Source organism: Alligator sinensis, unplaced genomic scaffold (assembly GCF_000455745.1).
Source record: "Alligator sinensis unplaced genomic scaffold, ASM45574v1 scaffold185_1, whole genome shotgun sequence".
In the NCBI taxonomy this organism is placed as follows: Eukaryota; Metazoa; Chordata; order Crocodylia; family Alligatoridae; genus Alligator; species Alligator sinensis.
The window spans coordinates 590,993-602,499 of NW_005842649.1; the positions used below are offsets into that span (position 1 = coordinate 590,993).

General features: G+C 39.7%; 1 protein-coding gene across 12 annotated transcripts in view; it reads left to right on the plus strand.

The window, feature by feature from the left end:
• Positions 1–11,507, plus strand: part of NFIB (nuclear factor I B) — a 257,933-nt gene that overhangs the window by 94,048 nt on the left and 152,378 nt on the right. The gene's annotated exons all lie outside the window — the stretch shown is intronic.

An 11,507-nucleotide genomic window follows, 5' to 3' on the forward strand; every position in this document is an offset into this window, starting at 1 on the left:
GGCAGGGGGTCGGACTAGATGATCTGCCCAGGTCCCTTCCGACCCTAGAAACTATGAAACTATGAAACTATGAAACTGGTAGAGCACTGAATTGAAAAATCCCTCTTCTTCAGCAACATATAAATTGTGCCTTATTTTTAATGATGAATAGGACTTCTGATATTTCTTTGACCTCAGTTACCTATTAATTCAGAGGGAAGAGCATTTCTGATTAAATTATATTCACTACACTTTTCTTTTCCTTGTGATTAAGTTTGCCACCCAAGTATAGACCAGGTAATCTACAAAAGAGCATGAGAATGTAGCTCAGAAGGGATATTCTGTCTGGAGACATGTGTGGGGTGTATAGCTGCTTATCCCATGTGCATTTAAAGTCCTAGTTATTTGAAACTTAGGCCACGTACACATGTTATTTCTACTGGGAGAGTCACTGTTCCTCTGGAAGAAACCACAAGTATACAAATGTTCATGTTTCTCCTGGACTAAAAATGTCTGTTCCAGGAGAAAAATAACTTGTATTCAAAAGAAGGTGCCCTCCAGAGAGTTTCTCTCAGGAGAATGGACTCCTGTACATTTCCTGCAGCTTACTACTCCCAGGGCCTAGATAGAGTCAAGCTGTAGAGGAAAGCTCCGTGTCTTCAACAGCCCAGGGGTACTGCAGTCTGGAGAAGGCATGGGAAGCAACTATTCCTTGCCGGCTTCTCACACACTGGGGACTCCAGTATGAGAATTGGGGTCGGGAGCTTTGCCTTGTTCCAAATGGGAGGACTGGAGCAGCTGTTGCACCCCATGCTTTCTCCAGACTGGGATTACTCTGGCCTTGGGAAGAACACAAGGAGAAGGGGAATTTGCAGGTTTGAATGCTCCCTCTCCCAGATTCATTTTCAGCAGTGGAAATTTTCCATTGTTAGAAATGAATGCAAATGAATGTTTGTATGTGGCCTTAGTCGCTACAGGAGCATAAGGCCAGGTAGCTCCAAGGAAACCAGAATCTCTTTGATTTTCCCCAGTGACTGATTGTTTTCCATGACAAAAAAAACACCTCCTCCTTCTTTGTACCTCGCCGATGGGCGACTGGTGCCTCCTGAGTCAGGGAGGGCACTTGCCCCTCCAGCAGCCAATCAGCAACAGAGGGGTCCCCCCACGGCCAATCCTTCCAACTGGGGGAGGGTCCCCCCCACCGCCAATCCTGCAGGCCCGCAAGTGGCAGCAGCATGCTGCTAGCACTTCTGGGCACACCGCTGGCACTTCCAGGTAAGCGCGATCCGCTGCGGGAGAGACCATTTCTCCTGGCGCCCCTACTCCCCAGCCAGCCCTCTCAGGGGGGCACTAGCGCTCCTGCTTGCTCCCCCCTGCCTGGGAACACTGGTTGTGAGGGGGTGCACCAGTGTTCTCAGGGGGTGCACGTGCACCCCTATGGACCCCCTACGCATTGCCACTAACCTTGCCCCATATGTGTAGGTATGGAAACCTGTGCAGAGCCAGGCATATTAGACTTAATTCAAAGACCTGTAATTGCTAGGGCCTGACATTCAAAGTTGTGGGCCAGACCCTATCAAACTACATTTTGTGCATCTTAGTACAAATAAAATATAAGGATTCAGTTCATACACTGTTTTTAATTTTGTCAATTTCTTCACTTTTATGACAGCTGCAATTACCTCTCCAAAGTAATTCACTTAACTTTTTCACAATGTTAAAACACTTTTTTTGCATTCACTAACACTTATTAATTCCTTAACTTAAAAGATGTTCCTTTTATGGTGGTGAAAATACTATTCCAAAAGTCAGCTGATGCTGTCTTGTTAGGTCTGTAACTATGCAAGTTGAAACAGTAGCAACAAGAGATGTGAACTTCCTGAAAACTTCTGAGATTTTTGATGCTCAGACTTTGAAGTTTCGTAATTATCTTTTGTATGTCAAAAAAGTTAATCATTTCACCACTAATCATTCATATAAGGTACCTGCCAAGCCTGATGCAACCTATGTTCCTTTAACTATGAGTCTGAATAGGACCAATGATTTAGGTTTTGAATAAATAGTATTATTAATGGTAAATAAATATCAATACTATATTTATATAAACCACAAATATAATATATAATATGCAAATAATATAATACTTAATATAAATAAGATAAATATATATACAAGTCATATTAAAACATTACTTCACTTCTTTAGACAATTCAAATGTTTACTGTTAGACTTCAGAAAATAGAGTTCTTTGGGTACTATTAACTAGAAAATAGCCTTGAGGCTCTTTAAGTATTGGTTAGGTTATTGTGGAATTTTCATAGAAATCTTTTTTCCAGTGGAGAATGTTTAAAACAGTTTAACCATTAAAATGTTGTTATTTCTAACTTTTCCACCAAATAAATGCTTAGAAAGTAGTTCATGTGCATGGAAGGGTATTCTGTTTGTGAGCTCTCTTCTAAGAGGTAATATGTTAATAAATATTTTAAAATTATTTTATTCTGTTTTACTTGTTACCAATCAAAATAAAAACTTGAGGACAAGTAGGATATGAAAAAAATCTTCAAAAAACTGTCCCCACAAAAATACCATATTTTCCTGACACCCGCATCTAGCCAAAATTATCATCATTGTAGTAGTGACTGGGGTCATCAAAAGGATTAGGTTAAGACTTCCTCATAATAGTGCGCATTTACACATGCACTTAATATGCTTGAATTTTCTGCTAGCAGTGGGAGACAAATCCATGTAGTTATTGCTAGTATTCCTAATAGACTTCTTTACTCATTGAGTATTAGGGTTCTGGTACATGAAGCATTTAACTCCCCCTGCTCCTCCATCCTCAGTGTTGTATGTTTGTCCTATAGACAGATAATAGGGCAGTGCAAAGCTTCGGCCACTGATTTAATTTGGCGGGGATTCGGGCTGAATCTCCAAATCCAAATAGAATCAGGAGACTCATTCATTTCTTGGAATCGAATCAAAAGCCTCTGATTTGATTTGGAGAGATTCAAAGATTTGGACATAGACACAGCTTTATATGTTTTTTCTACATACCTCAAGGTACCAGGCGGTTTGTGAACGTTGAGATGGTGGAGCAGACAGAGCTCCCACAGGAGCGCGGGGGGGACCCCAGCATGCTTGGCAGCAGACCTGGAAGCACTTCCAGTCCACTTCCGGGTCTGCTGTGGAGCGCGTGGGGGACCTTGCACCCTGGCTCGGCAACTGGTACCTCTTGGGTCTGGGGTCCCCCTGCGGCTGATCGCTGAGTTGGGGGGGCACGGGTATGAGAGGGGTCTCCCGCACGCTTGGTGGCAGACCCCCCCCCCCATGCCCTTGTGGGACTCTCCATTCACTCCAGCATCTCAGCGTCCATGAGCTGCTCCTGGTATCTCGAGGTATGTAGAAAAAACATATAAAGCTGTGTCTGTAGCTGAATTGCTGATTCTCCAAATGAGAATCGACTATTCAGATTTGGATTTGGCTGAATTGAATTGGGACAGTGATCCGAATCAGCGAATTGAATCGCTGTCCCCTGAACTGGGCCAAATCTGAATCAAATATGGCCCAGTTGCTTTGTGCACCCCAACAGATAATACTTACTGGGCATGTCTACATGTTGCCCTATGATGATGTTACTGCACCGTGCTTCCAAAAGGAAGTACTAAAGCACGGCGCAGTAACTGCCTCTACTGTGCCGTATGTGTGGTGAACAGTTATTTTTAGCAGCTACTTCGCCATAGCAGCACAGTATAATGGGGGGAGCATGCCACTACAACGAAGACACCCGTGCATGCTACGTTGTCATAGTGCGTCACTATGGTGGCATAGCATCATGTGTAGACGTGCCCATTGTGTGATTTTTCTAGAACAGTGGTGCCCAATCTTTCAGCCCTGCAGGCAGGATGCATGGCGTGGGGATGGTCTGTAAGCTGGATCTTGTGTGGGGTCAGTCTTTGGGTATGATGCAGCATGCTATCCAAATCCTGTACGCCTGGATCTTGCCTCATTCTGACTGTGCACTGACTTGAACCTGTATGCCTGGAACTGGCTGTGCACTAGCTCCCCTCGGATCCTGACGTTCTCAACAGGGGAGTGGCAATTTAATGTTTCCAGTGCTCCACCACTGCTAGATTTCTGCACCCTTGGGGAGCCCACAAGCTAGATAACATGGCTTTATGAGCTGGATCTGGCCTTCAGGCTGGGGATTGAGCACCTCTGCTGTGGAATGTTTGTTTTTTCAGAAAATTCATGTTTAAAGTTACCATTCCATTATTTTTCTCTTTGTCCCATCAAATATTTTTCCATGAAAATATTTCAGTTGTCGGGGAGACATAAGAGTCTACAAGTCGGTGTAATTTTTTTTAGCATTTGCCAACACTTGACTCAGTTAAGTGGATTAAGGATCAGAAAACTATGGTTGTTCCACTAGTTTTCGAAACACCTCCTTTTCCTCGCCTCATTTTGTCAAGATAAGGGAGTCTGTTTTTTATTGGTTATGGCAAGACCTAATATCCAATTCTGGAAAGCATTTTCTCTTCAGGACATGTTTAAATAAGTGCTTATAACGCATAGAAATCAAGATAAGCTATGCACTTAAGTGTGCTGAACAAGGATGACTGGCCTTAGCTTAACTGATTAGCCTATTTTAGGAGCGGATAAAAATAGGGAAAAAACCCTCTATAACAATAGAACTTTACATACTGGATTGGATCAATGGTCCATCTGTTCTAGGAACCCCTCTTTGACAGCAGTCAGTATCAGGTGCTGGAGTGGAAGGAGCAAGAAATCTGCTAATTAACAATTACGGAATGATCTACTGACACAGGAAGTAGCTTACTAGGTGCAGGCAATTAATGGTTTTCTTTTGGCCTTTAGCTGGGGTGTGTATACTTCATCTTAGTGAGCAAACAGTTCAGTTTGCTGAAAATAGTTTTCAGCTTGTTCAGGAAACTTTGCAACATTTTGCATTCCCACTGCATTGTCTTGTCATTTAATACTGCAATTCAGAAATCCAAATGAAAAGAACAAATAGAGAAATGCAAAAGAATCTTTGTGTAATCATATTTTAGTGAGCTACAGAACTAGTAAAAAACTTTCTAAATAACCATCTAAGAGTTTTTTGGCACTAGAAAATTGCTGACAATAATTTACATGAATTAGAATAGAGACTGTTCTATACTGAAAGGTTTTATACATGACTATGTTAAAAATTAGAGATGCAAAAGGTACATAGGTCACATAATTCAGTCTCGTGTTAGTTCCTGAGAGTATTGTTTATAATAAAAAATAAAAATATTAATAGATAATTGTTTATATAGAGGCTGTAATGCCTCAATCTCAAAACACTTTACAAAGATTTCTACCTTTCTAGTTGTGCCCTGTTATGGTGATTATATCACTTCCTTTCAGAGAAGATACTACAATTTTAGAGGTCTTGCTATGAGAGAGATTTTTCTGAAAAATAAATATTCCTTTTCTAAGTTTTACCTTTTAACTTCAGACTGTTGTATTATGCTACAAAATGTGTCTCTTGCTTTGATGGTCAGACACCTTGTATATTTGTTGGCAATTAATAAACCATTGTTATAGCCTACTCTTGTAATCTGGTTTATAAATTTAAAATGTTCAGATGTTGTCTTAACTTGCATTATGATTTAAAGTTATTTTCTGGTGGTTTGTATTTAAAATATAAACTAAGCTATACTGAAGTTTCATGTCTTGTAGCATAAAAGCAGATTTCGAGGAAAAAAAGATACTTTTTAATCTCATTTGGCCTGGCACTCAAAAAAGCTGGGGTTGTGGTGTCTGGTATTTGATTATGGCAAGTGCTGAGTTAAGCAAGCAACAACCTATGTATGTTGAACTGAACATTCACAAAGTTTCAGGATACCTAATCCTTAAGCAGATGCTTTACCACAGTCTCATTATAGTTCAGAAGTGGCTCCCTTATGAGAAAATGCAGCCATGCAGAAACAGCACAAACACTTTTGACTTGCCCACTACTAGTTGCTGCTTTTTTTTTTCAAACAGGTTGTATTGTCAGTTTAACTTTATACCCACAGCCCGTTCCTTTCTTTACCTGGTGTTCTTTCTGTTTTGAATTAATTTCATAAATATGATGTACCTCAAAGAGCTTCATTATGAACTGCTTATGAATTTGCTTTCAAATATAATAGTCTTGTTATTATTAAAGAAGATTTTTGCTTCACACAGCTTTTCACTTCATGGCATTTCAAATTCCTTAAGTCCTGTAATACTATATTTTGTGAACAAGAGAGGGGGAAGAAGAGAGAGATTTTAGTTCTTGCTTTTGTTAACCCATTCTTGTTTTAGGCAGAAAAAGAAAGGGTTTTTGTTACCCAGTGTTGAAGATCTGCCAGTTTGTAAAGTATGCCTTTTTTATGTGAGGGAGATTAAGCTGGCATTTTATGCAGTCCTCTTGTATTCACCTTCATGTCTTGTCATAAGGCGTATAATTACTGCACTTCACCATCAGCAATCATTCTTAAGTTAAAACCTGTTATAAACCTCTCATTAATAAAAATCAGACAGGGAATGTAGAAAGTACACCTTCAAAAAGAGAACCAACTGTTAAGGGAGTTAATCTTTTCATTGCACAATAGAAGAAGAATAAGTAATTTTCACTTAAAGCTTTTCTTTATGTACAGTCATAATAGTTTGTGATAACAGATCTGGTACCAAAGGTTGCATAAACACAGTGTTTTATCCAGTGGGATTGATCTTTCTAATCTGTAGCAGTTCTCTGCCCTATTCAAAGAAGGCAGCTTCTTTTTCAGTTAATGGGGCTGGACCATTTCATCCCCTTTACATCTGTCCTGTGGTACAGGGGAGAAAGCTGCCCAAGCATGGCAGATGTTGATGCTGTTGCATAATTGACTTCCTAAATGATGTAAAGCCTTTGTAGATGTCCCTGAACCACCTGCTTATGACTACTTCCAGCATAAAGGGCAAATAAGATGCAGGGGCATAGAAAGAGAAAAAAAAAGGGATCATGATCAGTGCATGCTGTCCTCTGGCAATCCTAGTCTGCAGAAGAATGGCCCTTATGGGCTCCAGCTGGCACTAGCCCGATGCGCTCAGCGGAGGGGTGTGAGCTGTCTATCACATTGCTCTCTCCCTTCAGGTATGCCAAGCCAAGCTCTGGTACATCTGAAATCTTGTCTTTTGCTTTTAGTCCATCTTCTTTACAACCAACTCTAATGGCCAACCAAAAAGATAGCGGTCGTAGCAAACAACATGTTTACATTTGTGGAATATTTAGATGGTAAAGTAAGGTACCTGAAAATGATTTACAAGGCTGTCCTCCAGAATATGTTTCATTTAGCAAAATAAACAGTGCTTCAGATGTTAGCTTAGTAACTTTTTTATTTAATAGGGTTTTGTTATGAAAAGTGGTTATAAAATGATATAATTAATTTCTCTGTAGATTTGTTCAGGGGAAGGCACTATTTTCACACAGATACTTTGTAAGATATAAACAAATATGAATGGAATGACTAAAGAAGAAAACAGTCTTTTACAATTTCAATTTTTTTTATAGTCAGCCTAATTCCAGGACATTTTCTCACTCGTAAGAATAATGAAGTTGAAGTGGGTAATTTCAAAGATTTTGTATTTCAGGAACACACCATTACAAGTTATCTATTTTAGATTTCTTCAGGAAAAGGAAAAGATAAAAACCTAAGCTATATTCACTTAGAAGTTAACTTAAAAATAGGGCAGATTTGTGATTAAACTATATAAAAATAAAAGATTATAAAAAAAATACTGCTTTTAGAAACCATCCACTGTGAATGTAAGAGCCAAACCACAAGATCTTTTTTTATCTCTTTCAAAAGATATGAATGTCAGCTGGAGTATGTCCTAAGACATGGATGCACATTTTTTGTGAAAAAATACAATAATTTTCAAGTTATGAAAATGTATACATATGGAAATATACATGTATATCCCATTTGACCAAAATAGGTTGAATGAAAACTTAAATTTGAACCTATGATTTTAGTTCCTCACATTTTTAAATTTAAAAGGAGAACCCTATTAAATAAGAGTTTAAATGTGACACTTGGAATTTCAGGATTAATTTCAAGCTGTAGGATTTGATCCTATACTGCAGTTACTTGGTTTTTTTCTCCTTTGACTAGCATTGTGTGTTGTACCATTGAGGACTTGTAGAGAGGTGAAATGTACTAATAGAATTAGGGCCATATGCCCCCTAGGATTTATGTAGTACATATCTTGGCATCATGGAACAATTTACAGGAAAAAAAAAAACTGCACCACTAACTCTCCTGCAGACTCTTATAGCCTTATTGATAGACTGCCATAGTAAGTGCCACAATGTAGCTGTTCCTCCTGCATCAATCCCTGCCTTTGTATTTAGGAGAATTTGAGATTATAGTCTGTGCACAACTGGGTAGAGTTAAGTGGTGGCATTTGCTAGCTAAGTGGCTTGCTGCCCTTAAAAACGTCTAAATCTCCAGCCTTCAGTGCAAACAGCTATTATGTAGACAAGTACTAACTTTCTTATTAAACCTGGGTGCTTGTGCTTAGCAATTGTACCAAATCTTTGTGGCAGGTATTTCCTACATCATGGCTTGGCAGCCTATGGCCCATGGGCTGGATCCGCCCCATGAATTGTTTGGATCCAAACCAGAGCAGCTTAAGCAATTGGCAGCATGTGCCTGCCACAGTGGCAGAGATAGTGTCCGCAGGGTCCTACTACCTGATGAGTTCATTGTATTGTCTGTGCTGTGGCAGGAGAGGCATCCCCAGGGCCCTAGCGCCTGGGGGCAGCTAGAGCTGAGTTGCAAGCAGTACTCTGTGGTGACAAAAAGTTGCCCCCCTTGTTCTACATCATGTTTAGGAGTACTCACAAGTCTGTTCCAGCTTCCATGTGTAATAAGGTAGTATGTGTAAGATACCTGGACCAATATGTATATGCATAAATTTTAGGGACTTTGGAGCACTGGATAACTTTCCAGTGCCTTCCAAATAACCTACCTTCCTAATAGAAGTAGTTACTGCAAACTCTAGCATTGGTTGCCGTCACAACAATGTAAATCATTCTAAAAAAAAATTATAAGGCATATCAGCCCTCATACTTCAGGACAAAAACTAAGTGTTGACTGGGAAACATGGGGTAAGTGGAAAAACTTCCAGGTAGACACAGTAGTGCATAATTATATATCCTGGGAGTTTCATATCCATCTCCTAAGCACTTAGGGTGCCTGCACATGAGCTGGGAGGCTGCTCCAATGCACTGTAATTACAGTGCATCAGAGCCGATGCAATTAATTGAGTCTGCTGGAGCGTGGTAATTACAGCACTCCAGCCAGCATCTGTGCCTCGTGTATCAGTGTTCCTATGCTTCAAAATGTATGTATGCTTCAAATATATATATACTTCAAATGTATGTATGCTTCAAATGTATCAGTGTTCCTATGCTTCAACACTTCCAGTGTTCCTATGCTTCAAAATGGTGGCAGTGGCACTTTAACTAAAGCTCATTTGATGAGCTTCAGATAAAGCACCCTTGCCACCATTTTGAAGTGTGGGGACACTGATACACGAGATGCTCTTCATGTTTTAACTAGAGCAGCTCTCGGAGCTTCCCTAATTAAAGAACCCTCCCCTTCCCCCACCCCCAGAGCATGTGTAAAAAAGCCCTTAGTTTGGAAATTTGTTGGAAACAGGGTAGTAAGCCCACATGGACTACTGGTGTGATTTGGTTTGTCGGTTTCCCATCTGTGCATATTTGTAGAGCATTCTTCAGCATTCCCATATGGCATGTCTTCCCTATGGGTTAATGAACTCTGTTGTTTCCAAGCCAAACTCATCGCCATTTCTTCTAGAGAGTGTTTCTTGTGTATCTGAAGACTCACTGCATGGTAGATTGCTATGTCATTGTATTTCATGCCTTTCAGCTTATGTCGTCACTTACTTAAATTTTCTAAGACCCTATAACACTAGTACAGCAACTAATATCTAATGCCAGAATTATTTAGGGTAAGTGCTTGAAAGTGTGTCTACAGAGCTAGTATTTTAAAGAGAATGGGAGAAGGGGTTGGAAAAGAATTGGCATAGACTTGGGGAGGGAAATGTTAGTGAGGGCTTAGGAAGAAGAGAGAAACAGAAGTCAGAACAAGAAAGTTAAATGTGTAAGAAAAGGGAAACCAAATTTATTCCAGATGTTAGTTTTGCCTGGCACAGACAAGAGCTGCCCTACTAATAATTAATTCATGCATCATGAAACAGCTGAGGGATAGGGGAAAACTGAATCATCCATACTCAAGATCACTAAAAATTTACTCTTAATTCTTTACATCCCTACACCTTTGGAATGAATTCTGGAATTTTAATAGGGCCATTTTATAAATACAATTTTATTGTATTTATAAATCTGTAAGTTAAACTACATTGTTACAAACACCCCAGAATAGTCACTCATTTCTTCCTTCCCCCTCAGCCTCAGTTTAATTATTGCTTGCAACATTTTATTATTTAAAAAATATTATTTTGGGGTAAAACGATTAAATAGACGCAGTTCTGGCTAATTATTGGTCTTCCATTTAGTCTTCTTTACCAAATTCTGATTAAATCTTAGCATTTCATTGATTTTATTAACTATTCTTTAGGTCTTTATGAACTATTAAGAATGCTGGATTCAGCTACACATAAATAACTAAGAGTAAAGAAAAGCTGAAAACATCTGACGTGGTTTCTGTAGATTGCTCCATTGTGCCTGGAAAGCTAGAATGGAAGATCAATGGATGATTTTATTATCATACTGTTGCAATGCCTGGATACCATGTGATAATGTGGGGTGGGCTGTGAATCTCATGAGACATTTTAGCCAAAACTTGACTCAACAGGCATTTCTGAAACGTGGTAAAATGGCAACTATCAATAGGGTAGTGTAATACCTGGGTACATACTATCTATTGAGCACAGGTTAAAGGTGTAGTATGGAGGAAGTAGCAAGAATTAAGTCAGAGAATCTATAACATCGAATAGTACACAATTTCAGAATGGAAAACCCCATATAGTATGGGGTGCTTATCGATTCAATTTCCAAGTCTTAAGAATTTGGATATAACTGTCTATATGCTGATGAACAATGGGTGCTGTGCAAAGATCAAAGAGTAAATGCAGAACAATGTCTGGCTTCACCTGCATAGAGGTAAACTAGTCTAATTCAGATTCAGGGAAGCAATCATTCAATACCTTAAAGGTTCTTGGACCACTACTTCCAGAGAACACAAAGGATGCAATTTTTAACGTTGTTCATAGATTCATAGATGTTAGGGTCGGAAGGGACCTCAATAGATCATCGAATCCGACCCCCTGCATAGGCAGGAAAGAGCGCTGAGTCTGTATGACCCCAGCTAGATGCATATCCAACCTCCTCTTGAGGACCCCCAGGGTAGGGGAGAGCACCACCTGCCTTGGGAGCCCGTTCCAGACCTTGGCCACTCGAACTGTGAAGAAGTTCTTCCTAATGTCCA